The following is a 16623-nucleotide window of genomic DNA, read 5'->3' as shown; positions in this document are numbered from 1 at the left end:
TTACCAGGATATACTGTATTGACCCTCCCACCTCTCTTCTGCCCTAATTTTTGGTTGTTTGGAAGAGAGGAGGGTCCTAAGACCACTGTCATTATCATGAGGGGCTTATAAATGTCATGGTGAAAAAATACCTCAGTGATGTCTATTTTTAAAACTGATCTTACGGGTTAACAAGCCAGCCTGGTGGGATATTTTCCATCATCATTTAACCAATAATGGTTCTAAAAGTTTTGTGTATCCACATGGTCTTAGACCTCCTTTTAATGATTGTATTAACTTACAAGCTCAGGTAGTATTTTTCTTAAGATTCTATCTCAGAGCACACTGACTGAATGTTGATGTGTGTAGCAAAGTGTTTACTTTCTTTAAATAACCAGCTCTGTAACTCTGTAAGTTCTTTGTGTTTCTAGCAGTCTGTGTAGTTGTCTTTCTTCAGAGGAAGATTTTTCACATTTCTGGGGTTTTCTTGCTTTTAGGGTGGTAAGATTCCTTTCTTTTTTTGCCTTTTCTCCTAAAATTGATGCAGGTAAGGGTGGGTGGGTAAGGGGTGTTGTTTTTTAACTAGCATGTTAGTTACACTTGGGTGGGTGGGAGGGTTGTTAAACTGAATCTTGCTTAATACTGTCCATTAGCTCTCATGCCGGGTCAGCAGAATGCTTTAATTTTTAACTGTAGAACATGTGACTTGGTTGAGTCTTTTTGTCTTTTTTTTTTTTTTAATAAACAGAATTGGGGGAATTAATGTGGGCAAGTTGCCTTATGTTAGAATGACTAAGTTAAACCTCTTAATTTGTATTTGTCCAAGGCAGACATGATATAAGGAATATGCACTACCGTAGTAACTCCCCTGGCCGCAGAAAACCACACTGCAAGCCAGTCCGGGGTGGGGTGCTGACTGCCATTTGCCACTTTTAAATGGGCATTGCCGTGGTAATGTGAATCCCATCAATTCAGTAGATGGGTGGGGAAATGAAGATTTCCCCCCAAACCGTTAGGCAAAAGTGAGTTTTTGGTTGGTTGGTTTTGGGTTTTTTTTTCCCCCCTCCTCTTGGCTTTCACATTTTAAATCTTAAATGTTACTATTGCAGGCCGCAGGCATGACAGGCAATGAGCAGGTGAAGAACCAATGGAAAAGTGTTCAAAAATTCCTGTGTTAGCTAACAGGCTTCTGAATGTATCACTGTGGTCCACAGAGAAGGCTGGAGGAGGTAGCAAGGAGATGCTGTATCAGCTACTACAGCCTTAAAACAAAGTTGGTGTCTCTTTGGACTTTAAAATTGTTCCTATGCAGCTTATTTTATTTTTGTTTAATCAAATAAACGAGGGTTTTTCCATGGCTACAGTGTCCCTGTGTGATCCTTTAATCCATAGTAAATAAGGGTGTGTGCACTGTACTGGATGGAATGGGAGTCCCTGAGGTAGACAGTCCAGGAGCTGCACTGTGACTGGTGGGCCAGATTGGGCCCATGCGGTGCCTTCAAAAAAAAAGGTGATGGGAGCATTTTTAAATAGAAGAAATATTAAAGAGCCTAAAAGTTCTGGATGAAATTTCAGACCTGGAAGCCCTGTATGTATCTTCTCCCAAGGAGCTGAGTAGCAGATGTCCCTCTAGAGGCAAGTATGTGATTTCCCAGCTCCCACCGCCCTGTCCCCCTTTCTCTGGAAGGTCTTGGCCTTGTCACCTCTGTCTGAGTTAGGGGTACCTGGGGACCATTTGGCGTCTAAACTGTGGCCCCAGGAGATGTGAGCAACTCATCCAACTGGCTTCTCCTTCAGTGGGGGGATACCGTAGATGCTAGGTGGATAAAGACTATTACCATGAGCTTAATGGGTTCAGAACTTATTTGGGGATCTCATTTTTCACTGGACTTCATTTTCCCAACTTTGCTCACCTATTTTCTTTCGAGTCACACAGCCTCAGGCTTGACTTTTTAATGCAGTATCTGACAAACTAGAGAAACCAGCACCCTAGGTTCTACTTTTCCTGATGTTTTTTCCTGTCCTGTGTCCCTTTCCTGCTGTGAGATGTTTACACAGGTTCTAATGGTGTTGGGTCTTCACTACAGTACAGGAAACACCCTCTTAAAGTGCAGAGCCTCAGTACCTGACTTGGGAACCTCTGCTCTTTCCTTCACTCCTTCCCATGTTGGTGTTGATACCTTCAGCTTCAAAATTAACAGATCTGAGTAGCAGTTTCAAAAAGACCCTGAAGTGTAAATGGACTCTGAATTCTTGTGTCCATTCTTCCCTCTTCCCATCTTCCATCTTTTTTGGAAAAGTCCTCTCACTTTCCCTTTTACCCATAGCTGGACACAAGGGAAGACTTTTTTGTTGAATGTAAAAGTTGGGTAGATGCACTTTTTCTTTTAGGTAAGGGAAGGAATCTTTAATCTGTAAAAAAAAAAAATGCCTAAGAGAGGCTAATACAAGGAGGCAGGACCCATTTCTGAAGGAAGTGCAGGGAAGGGAAGCATACAAAGACCACCTGATCTTCAGTCTCCCTGATTTTCACAGCCTCTTTGACAGGGTGAAATGACCCTTGAAAGGGCTTAGAATGCCTATACCTCTTTGTAGCAGGCCATTAGGCTGCTTTTCTTAAAGGTTAACAGCCAATACAGTAGTGAATATTGGCAAGGATGTGGAGTAATTGGAACCCTCATATATGGCTGGTGGGATTGTGAAACAGTACGGACACTTGTTTAACACATCTTGACAGTTCATTATAGTGTTAGACATAGAACCCAGCAATGTCAATCTTAAGCACATATCCAAGAGGATTGGTGATATGTCAACACAAAAACTAGTACATGAATGTTCCTAGCAACATGATTCATAATAGCCCAAAATGCAAGCAACCCAAATTTCCCTCAACTGAAAACTGGATAAAGAGCCATAGAAAGGAATGAGGTACTAATGCATGTTATGACATGGGTGAACCTTGAAGTGTTAAGTGAAAGAAGTCAGGCACATAACTGCACATACATGAAATGTCCAGAATAGGCAAATAGGTACAAATAGATTTGTGGTTGCCAGGGCCTTGGAGGTTGAGAGGAATTGGCAGTTTTCTTTGTGAAACTCCATAGCAGCCATGGATGATGAAAGTGCTCTGGAATTGGATAGTGGTGGTCGTTTCACAACTGGTGAAAATACTGGAGATCACTGAACTTATTAAATGTAAAGTGCATTTTATGGTATATAGATTATGAGAAGGCACAGCAACAAATTTATATCTGACCGCATTAAAAACTTCCATTCGGCCAGGTGTGGTGGCTCACTCCTGTAACCCCAGCACTTTGGGAGGCCAAGGTGGGCAGATCACGAGGTCAGAAGTTCAAGACTAGCCTGGCCAACATGGTGAAACCCCGTCTCTACTAAAAATACAAAAATGAGCCAGGCGTGGTGGTGGGCACCTGTAAGCCCAGCAACTTGGGAGGCTGAGGCAGGAGAATTGCTTCAACCCGGAGGCAGAGGTTGCAGTGAGCTGAGATCACGCCACTGCACCTCAACCTGGGCAACAGAGCAAAACTCTGTCTCTGGGAAAAACAAACAAAACAAAAAAATTTCTGTTGAGTAAAGAGGTTTGATTTTCTTTTCTGACCTCCATACAACTAGTGTGAGCAGCAGTGCAGTTGACCTTGAAAAATACGGGTTCCGCATCTGCAAACAAACAGGGACAGAAAACATTTGTGGGATGTGAAACTGACCTATATGTGGAGGGCTGAATTTGTATCCACGGGTTCCACAGACCATATGGAATACATGTGTTCCACAGAGTGGCTGTATGGAGTATGTGTGGGTTCCACGGAGAGGCCGAATGGAACATGCGCTCTATTGGTAGCTGTGGGCGGTCCTGAAAGCAACCTCCCGTGGTGCCAAGGGATGGCTGTATTTCATTGCATCTAAGTGAACCATTAGATCTCTCTTTACCTCCCATGACCACAGGCAGTACCCTAGTATTCCTGATGGCAGAAAGTGTCATCAGCCTGGATCTGGGAGAGACTGACACATGAGCAGCATGCCAGGCAACCAGGAATGCACATGTGATAAAAATGTATACACTGGTTGTGTGTTTTTTATGTTTTAAAAATCAGTTCAATGAAGTACAGTAGGGAAACTCAATAATTTATTGTAAATTTCAAAATAGAGATTTGTATTGTTCCTAGCACGAAGAAAAGATAAATGTTTGAGGCGATGGATATCCCAAGTACCCTGATTGGATAATCACACGTTACACAAGTTTCAAAACTCATATGGACCCCCAAAATATGTCCAACTACTATATACCAATTTTTAAATTACAAAAATTGAAACTTGAAAAACAGTGAACAATATTAAAGAAGCGAAAGCGTAAGCCTCAGAATGGGAGAATATAAAGGTATAACTAATAAAGGATTGCCATCCAGAATATTTAAAGAACTGCAATAAGGAAAACATATCCCAGTTAAAAACAACGAGGCAAAGGATGGGGTTAAGTTATTTACTGAGCTCAACTGCCCTAGAACTCCGGGAAATACAAACCAAAGCAACAATAAGATACAATGTTGTACTCATCCTTTGGATAGACATACGAAAGTCTAATTATAGCAACTGTTGGTGGGAAATGGGAACTGTCCTACACAGCTGGTGGGAGTGAAAAGGAATACAACCTGTTTGCAGGGGAATTTGTCAATACCTAGTAAAGCTGAAGATGGACACATACACACGGATCCAGTAATTTCACCTCCAAAATATGCTGTGGAGAAATTCTAGCACAAACAACAGCATCAGAAGACTTAAAACAGTCGCTGCCTGGTTGTCTGGAGTAGGTAATGCCAAGTATCTTGTCAGTGGGGAGATAGAAGAGTACATTTGATATATTTATTCAGTGCAAGTTAAAGTGAATGCGGACGCTACATCTAAAAATCATTGAGTGAAGTTCTAGTATGATTTTACAGTATACCTTTTACATAACGTGAAAAAAAGTACAAAACAAGACTACAATATGGCCGGGCGCGGTGGCTCAAGCCTGTAATCCCAGCACTTTGGGAGGCCAAGGCGGGCGGATCACGAGGTCAGGAGATCGAGACCATCCTGGCTAACACGGTGAAACCCCGTCTCTACTAAAAATACAAAAAAATAGCCGGGCGTGTTGGCGGGCGCCTGTAGTCCCAGCTACTCGGGAGGCTGAGGCAGGAGAATGGCGTGAACCCGGGAGGCGGAACTTGCAGTGAGCCGAGATGGCGCCACTGCACTCCAGCCTGGGGAACAGAGCGAGATTCCGTCTCAAAAAAAAAAAAAAAAAAAAAAAGACTACATATTTGCTATGGATTTGACTTGTTCGGCGAGCATTAAGTGGCTAGGTGCATGGCATGTGGTGGGACTTCTTGCTAGAAGAGGAAGCTGTAAAAGTGAGCCTAACCAATTTCTTCATGGTTACTAAAAATGGAGGTTGAGCAAGTAGATTAAGAAAGCCTCAGAACTTTGTTTTCCCTCTTCCTCCCTTTATGACTTGCTCATAAAACATGACAATAGGAGACAAATATGAAAACAATGAGGACAGAAATCTGTGTTTCTAGAAAGAATGGAATGGGTATAAAATGGGTATGAAGCGGTAAGAAATTGCCTTTCCAGGACAGACAAGCAACTGCCCCCACCTCACCCCCACCAACACTTCCTTTTCCTCAAGACATGTTGAATGTTTTGTTTTCTCTACCTTTAACAACCATCTTTGTCCCTAAGTATATAGCAATAGACTTAAAAAATGCGTTTCAGGCCGGGAATCTGGCCGGGTGTGGTGGCTTACACCTGTAATCCCAGCACTTTGGGAGACCCAGGTGGGTGGATCACCTGAGGTCAGGAGTTCAAGACCAGCTTGGCCAACATAGTGAAACCCTGTCTCTATTAAAAATACAAAAAAATTACCTAGGCGTGGTGGCTGGCACATGCCTATAATCCCAGCTACTTAGGAGGCTGAGGCAGGAGAATTCCTTGAACTCAGGAGGCAAAGGTTGCAGTGAGCTGAGATCATGCCACTGTACTCCAGCCTAGGCAACAGAGTGAGACAACGTCTCAAAAAAAAAAAAAAGTTTCATGTCTCCCAAGCAACAATCCAAGTTTTTAAAATTTAATTGATGAGCACTAAAATAAAACACTGGAAGCATCTAATTTGGTGGAATATTCAGACAGAATTCAACTTTTAGAGACTAGCATTTTTTTGGTCTAGGTATACTTTACATACAATAAATTTCACACATTTTAGAACACGGTTCTGTGAATTTTGACAAAAACACAATCACATAACCAACACAACAAGCACCATCAGGGCAGAAAAGCCAACTTGGCTTCCTAAAGGAGACAGAAACGAATGTCTCATTAGTTTCATGGTCATTTCCCATGAGATTGTAATACATGCTTAACCTGTCAAAATGTTATCATTTTTATAAAATAATTGGTCTTTATTGTTCAACTGTCATTGTCAATAAGACAAAGAAAGTGTTCCAGATTTAAAAAGACCAAAGAGAGAAAAAAAAAAAGGACTAAAGGGACATGGCAACTAGTGCAATACTGTACATGATCTTGCTATATAAGAACAATTTACAGCCGAGCGCGGTGGCTCATGCCTGTAATCCCAGCACTTTGGGAGGCCGAGGCGGGCGGATCACGAGGTCAGGAGATTGAGACCATCCTGATTAACACGGTGAAACCCCGTCTCTACTAAAAATACAAAAAATTAGCTGGGTGTGGCAAGCGCCTGTAGTCCCAGCTACTTGGGATGCTGAGGCAGGAGAATGGCATGAACCTGGGAGGCGGAGCTTGTAGTGAGCCGAGATCGCGCCACTGCACTCCATCCAGCCTGGGTGACAGAGCGAGACTGTCTCAAAAAAAAAAGGAAAAAAAAAAGAAAAATAACAATTTACAAAGGGTGGAAAATAATCGGTAGATTAGATTTGTGTTGTGTCAATATTAAATTTCCTAAATTTGATGTATTTAATGGTTATGTAAGATAATATCTTTTTATGAGGATTTAAAAGAGCATGATGAATGCATCCTACTCTCAAATGATTCAGAAAAAAGAGTATATATAGAATATACAGGAAGAGAGAAGGAAGGAGAGAGAAAAGAAGACAGTGATAAAGCAAATATGGCAAAATGATAAAAACTGGTAAATCTGGATAAGTGGGGTATTGAAATTATACTATTTCTGCAACTCTTCTATAATTTTTAAATTATTTTAAAATAAACCTTTTTTTTTTTCTTGAGACAGAGTCTTGCTCTGTTGCTCAGGCTGGAGTGCAGTGACGTGATCTCTGCTCACTGCAACCTCCGCCTCCTAGGTTCAAGTGATTCTCCTGCCTCAGCCTCCCAAGTAACTGGGATTAAAGGTGCCCACCACCATGCCCAGCTAATTTTTGTATATTTAGTAGAGACGGGATTTCACGACGTTGGCCAGGCTAGTCTCAAACTCCTGAACTCGTGATCCACTGCCTCGGCCTCCCAAAGTGCTGGGATTACAGGCGTGAGCCACCAGCCCGGCCTAATAAACCTTTTTTTAAAAAGAAAATGTAATGCTAACTAGTACTTTCAAAAAAATTTTTTATGGGTTTTTTTGTTTTGTTTTGTTTTGTTTTTTTGAGACAGAGTTTCACTCTTGTTTCCCAGGCTGGAGTGTAGTAGTGTGATCTTGGCTCACTGCAACCTCTGCCTCCCGGGTTGAAGCCATTCTCCTGCCTCAGCCTCCCGAGTGGCTGGGATTACAAGCACCCACCACCATGCCTGGCTAATTTTTCTAATTTCTTTTTTTTAGTAGAGACAGGGTTTCACCATGTTGACCAGGCTGGTCTCAAACTGACCTCAGGTGATCCCCCTGCCTCAGCCTCCCAAAGTGCTGGGATTACAGATGTGAGCCACCATGCCTGGCCTTAACTGGTACTTATATACCCTTCTCATCAGTGCCAGTTCCTTAGAACACTAACACCATTAATCAGACTTCTTTGACTTACATATCTTTGTTGAGTGTATTTTAATATTCTCTATGTTTTTAGAATGCACATAACATTACAATTGTTTTATACAGTCAATATCCATTTAGATCAACCCACATATTTACCCCATTCTTTTTTCTTCATGCCTTCCTGCAACTTTGAGCTGCCTTTTGGGATCATTTCTTTCTGCTCTTTGTTATTTTCTTTAGCAAGGCTCCATTGATGATGAATTCTCTCATTTTTCCATGTCTGAAAATGCCTGTATTTCACCTTTAATCTCGTAGACATTTTACCTGGACATATAATTCTAGGTTGAAATTTATTTTCTTTCAGCCATTTTTAAAATTAAATTTTCGGTCGGGCTTGGTGGCTCACGCCTGTAATCCCAACACTTTAGGAGGCCAAGGTGGGTGGATCACCTGAGGTCAGGAGTTTGAGACCAGCCTGGCCAACATGGCGAAACCCTGTCTCTACTAAAAATACAAAACTCAGCTGGGTGTAGTGGTGTGCTCCTGTGATCCCAGCTACTCAGGAAGCTGAGACAGGAGAATCGCTTGAACCAGGGAGGCAGAGGTTGTAGTGAGCTGAGATCGCACCACTGTACTCCAGCCTGTGCAACAGAGTGAGACTCCATCTCAAAAAAAAAAAAAATTTTATTGTGGTAAAATATACATAATAGGCCGGGTGTGGTGGCTCACGCCTGTAATCCCAGCACTTTTGGGGAGCTGAGGCAGGCGGATCACCTGAGGTCAGGAGTTGGAGACCAGCCTAACCAGTATGGAGAAACCCCATCTCTACTAAAACTACATTAGCAGGGCATGGTGGTGCAGGCCTGTAATCCCAGCTACTCATGAGGCTGCGGCAGGAGAATCGCCTGAACCTGGGAGGTGGAGGTTGTGGTGAGCCGAGTTGGTGCCATTGCACTCCAGCCTGGGCAACAAAAGCGAGACTCCATCTCAAAAAAAAAATTGTGTATATATAATATATATAGTATAATATGTGTATAATATCTATAATATATATTATAGATATAAAATATAATATGTATATTATATATTATATATAACATATAAATATAATATATATTAATATATTATATATATAATATAATATGTATATAATATATATAATATAATATATATAATATAGATATAAAATAAACTTACCATTTTAAGCATTTTAACATGGACAATTTAGTGACATTAAGCAGATTTGCAATGTTGTGCAACCATCGCCACAATCTTTCAGTGTTTTGTTGTTTTTTTTTTTTTGAGACGGAGTCTCGCTCTGTCGCCCAGGCTGGAGTGCAGTGGCGCAATCTCAGCTCACTGCAAGCTCCGCCTCCCGGGTTCACGCCATTCTCCTGCCTCAGCCTCTCCGTTTTTTGTATTTTTAGTAGATACGGGGTTTCACCATGGTCTCCATCTCCTGACCTCGTGATCCGCCCGCCTCGGCCTCCCAAAGTGCTGGGATTACAAGCGTGAGCCACTGCGCCCGGCACTTTCAGCGTTTTGAAAACAGATTTTCTTCAGGCTTCTGTTGTTTCTGTTGAGAAGTCCCTTGTCAACTTCAGTGTGGCCCCTTTGAGCATAATTTGTCTTTTTGTCTCTGTTTAGGCTCTGTCCCTTTTATGATCTTTGTTTTTGTTTTTTGTTTTTGTTTTGGAGACAGAGTTTCACTCTTGTTGCTCAGGCTCGAGTGCAGTGGCATGATCTCAGCTCACTGCAACCTCCACCTCCCAGATTCAAGCAATTCTCCTGCCTCAGCCTCCTAAGTAGCTGGGATTACAGGCATCTGCCACCACACTCTGCTAATTTTTTTGTATTTTTAGTAGAGATGGGGTTTCACCATGTTGGCCAGCTGGCCAGGCTGGTCTCGAACTCCTGAACTCAGGTGATCCTCTGGCCTCAGCCTCCCAAAGTGCTGGGATTACAGGCATGAGCCACCGTGCCCAGCCTTATGATCTTTGGTTTTCAGATGGGCTTACTTGTTGATTTCTTTTTATTTATCCTGCTTTGGATTCTTAGTATTGTTTAATTTGGCTTGACATATTTCATCAGTTTTGGAAAGTTTTGGTCAGTTTCTTTTCAAATGTTTCTTCTACCTTATTTTCTTTTTGTTTTTTGAGATGGAGTCTCACTCTGTTGCCCAGGCTGGAGTGCAGTCGCCAGATCTCAGCTCACTGCAACTTCCAACTCCCAGGTTCAAAGGATTCTCCTGCCTCAGCCTCCCGGGTAGCTGGGATTACAGGTGCCCACCACCACACCCGGCTAATTTTTGTATTTTTAGTAGAGACAGGGTTTCACTATGTTGGCCAGGCTGGTCTTGAACTCCTAACCTCAGGTGATCTGCCCACCTCGGCCTTCCAAAGTGCTGGGATTACAGATGTGAGCCACTGCACCCGGCCTTCTATTTTCACTTCTTTTTTTGGGACTTCTATAAAATATATACTGGACTTTCTCATAAATCATTTTTGTCTCGCTGAATTTTCCATCTTTTCCAAAATTTACTTTTTTGAGTCAGTCTTGCTCCATCATCCAGCCTGGAATGCAGTGGCGTGATCATAGCTCACCGCAGCCTCAACCTTCTGAGCTCAAGCAATACTCCTGCCTCAGCCTTCCCAGAATAGCTGGGATTATATGCGCCTGCCACCATGCCCTACTAATTTTTAAATTTGTTGGTAGAGATGCGGTCTTGCCATATTGTCCAGGCTGGTGTTGAACTCCTGGGCTCAAGGGATTCCTCCCACCTCAGACTCTCAAAGTGCTGGAATTACAGGCATGAGCTACCATGCCCAGCCCAAAATGTACTTTTGAATTTTCCACGGTTTTTATTTTTCTGAGCTTCATTCTTGGATTTTTTTTTTTCTTTGAGACAAGATCTCACTCTATTGCCCAGGCTGGAGTGCAGGGTCACAATATTGCTCAACCTCCCAGGCTCAAGTGAACCTCCCACCTTTCAGCCTCCCAAGTAGCTGGAACTACAGGCTTGTGCCACCACGCCCAGGTAATTATTCTTTTTTTTTTTTTTTTTTTTTTTTTTTTTGAGGCGGAGTCTCGCTCTGTCGACCAGGCTGGAGTGCAGTGGCACCATCTCGGCTCACTGCAAGCTCCGCCTCTCGGGTTCATGCCATTCTCCTGCCTCAGCCTCCAGAGTAGATGGGACTACAGGCGCCCGCCACCACGCCCGGCTAATTTTTTGTATTTTTTAGTAGAGACGGGGTTTCACCATGTTAGCCAGGATGGTCTCAATCTCCTGACCTTGTGATATGCCCGCCTCGGTCTCCCAAAGTTCTGGGATTACAGGCGTGAGCCACCACGCCCAGCCAATTCTTGGATTTTTTAAACCTATGTTCCAGTTCACAAAAATCTCTCTTCATTTGTGTCTAATCTGCTGTTAAACCCATCCATTCAGTTTTTAATTTTGATTTTTATATTTTTCAGTTATTGAAAGTTTAGTCTACTGAATGTGGCTTTTGTTGCAAAGAAAATAATTAAAAATAAATAAAAAAGGAAGTTTGATCTGTTATATCCTCTTACAGGTTCAAGTTCTCTGAAATTCTAAATTGTGTCTCTGATCTCTTTAAATGTATTAGGTGTAGTTATGTAAAAGTGTTTGATAATTTTTGTTTGTTTGTTTGTTTTTTAGACGGAGTCTTGCTCTGTCACCAAAGCTGGTGCAATCTTGGCTCACTGCACGTCTGCCTCCCGGTTTCAAGCGATTCTTCTGCCTCAGCCTCCAGAGTAGCTGGGACTACAGGCACGTGCCACCACGACCGGCTAATTTTTGTATTTTTAGTAGAGACGGGGTTTCACCATGTTGGCCAGGCTGGTCTCGAACTTCTGACCTCATGATCTGCCCGCCTCAGCCTCCCAAAGTGCTGAGATTACAGGCCTGAGCCATCGTGCCCAGCCCGATAAGTTATTGTTATTGTTGTTGATGCTGAGGTGTTCTCTTTCTTGTCCTATTTCTTTGTGTGCATGGTCACTTTTTTTTTTTTTTTTTTTTTTTTTTTTTTTGAGACCCAGTTTCACTCTGTCACCCAGGCTGGAGTGCAGAGGCGCAATCTTGGCTCACTGCAACCTCTGCCTCCTTGGTTCAAGCCATTCTTGTGCCTCAGCCTCCCAAGTAGCTGGGACTACAGGCGTGCACCACCATGCCCGGTTAATTTTTGTATTTTTAGTAGAGACCAGGTTTCTCCATGTTGGCCAGGCTAGTCTTGAACTCCTGACCTCAAGTAATCCACCCGCCTCGGCCTCCCAAAGCACTGGGATTACAGGTGTGAGCCACTGCGCTGGCCCTATTTCTTTGTGTGCTTGGTCACTTTGATTGTGTTAGATACTGTATTTCAAAACCTTTCAGTTTGAGTCACAGAATAGTGTCCTCTTTCTCTAGACTAAGCTAGAGAGTCAGAAAGTCTCACCAGACTCCTTGGGCACTAACAGTGGGGATCACCAGTTTTTGGGGCTTGAGATGATTTGGAGCTGGCTTCAGATCCATGAGGCCTGGTCTACTTTAATGCTACAGGGCAGCTCTTCAGAGTGCAAACTCAAAGTTAAGGGTGTTTACCGGGCATACCTTCCTCTAGAGGCCCCGGACTCTGACTTTTGTCCATTTAGCCCTACAGGTAGTCAAAAGTGCCAAAAGCCTGTTGGCTACCTCTTGAATAATTGACAAAGCTCCCAAAGAGCTGAGTTAAACTTCTGGATTCCTATTTTTTCTAAGTTCTAATAATTCTTCGGTAGTTAGTTAACTCGCTGAGGCCTTCAGTGGGATGTTTTCAGTATTTTTTCCAGCTTTTTTAGTTGTTCTAAGAAGATTGTCAGTTGTTCCACTGGGGGAAAAAAAGGAGAGAAAAAACTTTAAAGTTCATGATAAAGAAACAGAGAGAGATCCACATGAGCCCCTGGACATCCAGTGCAGGTAGCATGAACTCTGCATGCACCAAGCACCTGCCCTCCGTTCCAGGAGCGTAGGCTATTGACTGTGGCTAATATGGCTGGGCGTGGTGGCGCATGCCTGTAATCCCAGCCACTTGGGAGGCTGAAGCTTGAACCTGGGAGGTGGAGGTTGCAGTGAACCAAGATCACCCCATTGCACTCAAGCCTGGGCAACAAGAGCGAAACTCCATCTTAAAAAAAAAAAAAAAGTGTTTAATAAAATTTATTTCTTGAAGCTTATTTTTGTCTGCTCATTGAGGTATTTATTGTTTCCCAGAGCTCTTTTCTGGACCACTCTCACTGAGGAGTCTCCTCAGTAGTTCTGCCTTTGATGCTATTGTCCTTTTACATTTATAAATCTATGGGCTTAATTTTCTCATCATTTGATATGATTTCATAGTGCCCTCTCAACAACAAACATTTCTTGCATTCAGGGTGAAGGGTGAATATTAGGTGGTGTGGTAGGTAAACTACATTCATAGACATAAGCAAAGCCAGATGGTCCATTTGGAGACTGAACTTGTGGCTGACCTCTAGCAGTTTCATACACAAGCCGGGGCCATGTTCCTACTTGCAAAACGATTTGTGGTGTGTTGGCTCATTCCTTCTAAATCTTCATATTTATGAAGAGTGGTAATTTAGTTTGGGCATTATCTAGGACATTCTGATCATTAGATTTTCCAGTAATGGAAGATGGGGAAAAAAGTTCACTAGAGTCCATTTTGCTAAGTCTCTTTCTGACAATTTAAAACAAATTACTGTCTTCTCAGTTAACTTACCATTTCCAGTGCTGATCTTTCTTTTTTCTCTCAACAAGACTGTGTTTTTTTTCTTTTGTTAACGTTTTTATACCTTAAAAAAGGATGAGACAGGGTCTTGCTATATTGCCCAGGCTGGTCTCAAACTCTTGGCCTCAAGCAATTTTCCTACCTCAGCCTCCCAAAGTGCTGAGATTACAAGTGTGACCCACCACACTCAGCCCTTTTTCTTTTCTTTTTTTTTTTTTTTTTTTTGACACAGGGTCTCACTTGGTTGCCCAGGCTGGAGTACAGTGGCACAATCATGGCTCACTGCAGCCTTGAGCTCCTGAGCCCAAGCAATCCTCCCACCTCAGCCTCCCAAGTAGCTGGGACTACAGGCATGTGCCATTATGCCTGAATAATTTCTTTTTTTAATTTTTGTATATGTGCTGCCAAGGTGAGCACTCTTTTTAAAGTTTTTCTAGATACAGGGTCTTGCTATGTTGCCCCGGCTGGTCTTGAACTCTGGCCTCAAGTAATCCTCCTGCCTCAGCCTCCCAAAGTGCTGAAATCACAGGCACAAGCCACTATGTCCAGCAGTTTTGTTTTTTGAAAGCAGGGTTATGGCTTATATTTATTCTTGATTCTCTATACTTAGCCTAGTGACAGAATGAAGGCTGTCCTGGAAGAAGTGAGGAGGTTGGGAAAGGAACTCTTTTGTAGGGAGGAAGAAGACATATGGAGTGGAGTTTGGGGCTGGGTTTGGAACCTGATACTTTCTGCAATATTGACAAATGTGAATATGACCTTTTTAGTCAAAAGTCATACAGACACATGGTTTGGCTGGGTAGTCACATGCTTTTGCCTGTTGAGTTTTGTGACGTGAATGTATTTTCTGCTGAACCAACCCCTTGGGGCCTGCTAAAACAGGTGGCTTAAAAACAACTTTGTTTTCTTGGGTGGAGTAATTTCCTAGTGTTTTTCTCAAAAGATGTCAACTTTTATTTTAGTGATGGAGGCTAATCTTGACAACTTTTATGGTCAAGCATTCTCAATATGTTGTTTTGTTTTTTTTTTTTTTTTTGAGACGGAGTCTCGCTTTTTCACCCAGGCTGGAGTGCAGTGGCTCAATCTCGGCTCACTGCAAGCTCCGCCTCCCGGGTTCACGCCATTCTCCTGCCTCACCCTCTCCAAGTAGCTGGGACTAAAGGCGCCCGCCACCACGCCCGGCTAATTTTTTGTATTTTTAGTAGAAACGGGGTTTCACCGTGGTCTTGATCTCCTGACCTCGTGATCCGCCCGCCTCGGCCTCCCAAAGTGCTGGGATTACAAGCGTGAGCCACCGCACCCAGCCTCTCAGTATGTTTTAAAATGGGTTTCAGGCAAGGTGTGGTGGCGCATGCATATAATCTCAGCACTTTGGGAGGCTGAGGTGGGAGCATCACTTGAGGCCAGGATTTTGAGACCAGCATGGGTAACAGCAAGACCCCATCTCTTCAAAAAAATGAAAAAATTAGCTGGGTGTGGTGGAACAAGCCTCTAGTTATAGCTACTCAGGGGGCTGAGATGGGAAGATTGCCTGTGCCAGGAAGTCAAGGATACAGTGGGCTGTGATAGTGCTACTGTACTCCAGCTGGGTGACAGAGTGAGACCCCGCTTATAAAAAATTTAAAAACAATTTTTTTTGAGATGGAGTCTTGCTGTGTTGCCCAGTCTGGAGTGCAGTGGCACAATCTTGGCTCACTGCAACCTCCGCCTCCCGGGTTCAAGCAATTCTCCTGTGTCAGCTGCCCGAGTAGCTGGGACTACAGGCCCATCTACTTTTTGTACTTTTAGTAGAGACGGGTTTCACCATATTGGCCAGGCTGGTCTCAAACTCCTGACCTCTCAGCCTCCCAAAGTGCTGGGATTATAGGCATGAGCCACCGTGCCTGGCCAAAACAATTTTTAAATTAAAAAACATGAAGCCAGGCACAGTGGCTCATGCCTGTAATCCTAGCACTTTGGGAGGCCGAGGCGGGTGGATCACCTGAGGTCAGGAGTTTGAGACCAGCCTGACCAACATGGAGAAACCTCGTCTCTACTAAAAATACAAAATTAGCCAGGCGTGGTGGTGAATGCCTGTAATCCCAGCTACTCAGGAGGCTAAGGCAGAATTGCTTGAACCCGGGAAGCAGAGGTTGCAGTGAGCCGAGGTCACACCACTGCACTCCAGCCTGGGCAACAAGAGCAAAACTCCATCTCAAAAAAAGAAAAAAAGAAAAAGAAAAAGAAATGGCTTTCATATACAAGATCCAGTTCTGTTTCTGGTAGTAAGTGCTATTCTTGCTACAAAACGCTAAAGACAGGCCAGGCACGGTGGCTCATGCCTGTAATCCCAGCACTTTGGGAGGCTGAGGCAGGTGGATTGCTTGAGGTCAGGAGTTCAAGACGAGCCTGGCCAATATGGCGAAATGCCATCTCTACTAAAAATACAAAAATTAGCTAGGCGTGGTGGCGCGCGCCTATAATCCCAGCTACTCAGGAGGCTGAGGCAGGAGAATCGCTTGAACCTAGGAGGCAGAGGTTGCAGTGAGCCTAGATGGCGCCACTGGACTCCAGCCTGGGTGACAGAGTGAGACTCCATCTCAAAAAAAAAAAAAAAAAAAAAAAAAGGCTAGACAGTATTTTCTCTGGACTGAATTAACTGGCACTAATCTGAAAATTTTAACTTTTTTTTTTTTTTGAGAAGGAGTCTCGCTCTTTCACCCAGGCTGGAGTGCAGTGGCGCGATCTCGGCTCACTGCAGGCTCCGTTCCCCAGGGTTCACGCCATTCTCCTGCCTCAGCCTCCCGCGTAGCTGGGACTACAGGCGCCTGCCACCTCGCCCGGCTAATTTTTTTGTATTTTTTAGTAGAGGCGGGGTTTCACCGTGTTAGCCAGGATGGTCTCGATCTCCTGACCTCGTGATCCGCCAGCCTCGGCCTCCCAAAGTGCTGGGAT

The 16623-nt window shown here is 43.5% G+C and overlaps 1 protein-coding gene across 1 annotated transcript in view; it reads left to right on the top strand.

The window, feature by feature from the left end:
• TRIM71 (tripartite motif containing 71) overlaps positions 1-1106 on the top strand; it is an 83941-nt gene extending 82835 nt beyond the window's left edge. The window contains exon 5 of the mRNA XM_055284637.2: positions 1089-1106. The gene's annotated coding sequence lies outside the window, so the exon portion shown is untranslated. The remainder of the gene's footprint in view (positions 1-1088) is intronic.
• Positions 1107-16623: the final 15517 nt, after the last annotated feature.

The sequence above is a fragment of the Symphalangus syndactylus genome, chromosome 1, assembly GCF_028878055.3.
Source record: "Symphalangus syndactylus isolate Jambi chromosome 1, NHGRI_mSymSyn1-v2.1_pri, whole genome shotgun sequence".
Taxonomy (NCBI): domain Eukaryota; kingdom Metazoa; phylum Chordata; class Mammalia; order Primates; family Hylobatidae; genus Symphalangus; species Symphalangus syndactylus.
This window is presented reverse-complemented; position numbering and strand designations above follow the sequence as displayed.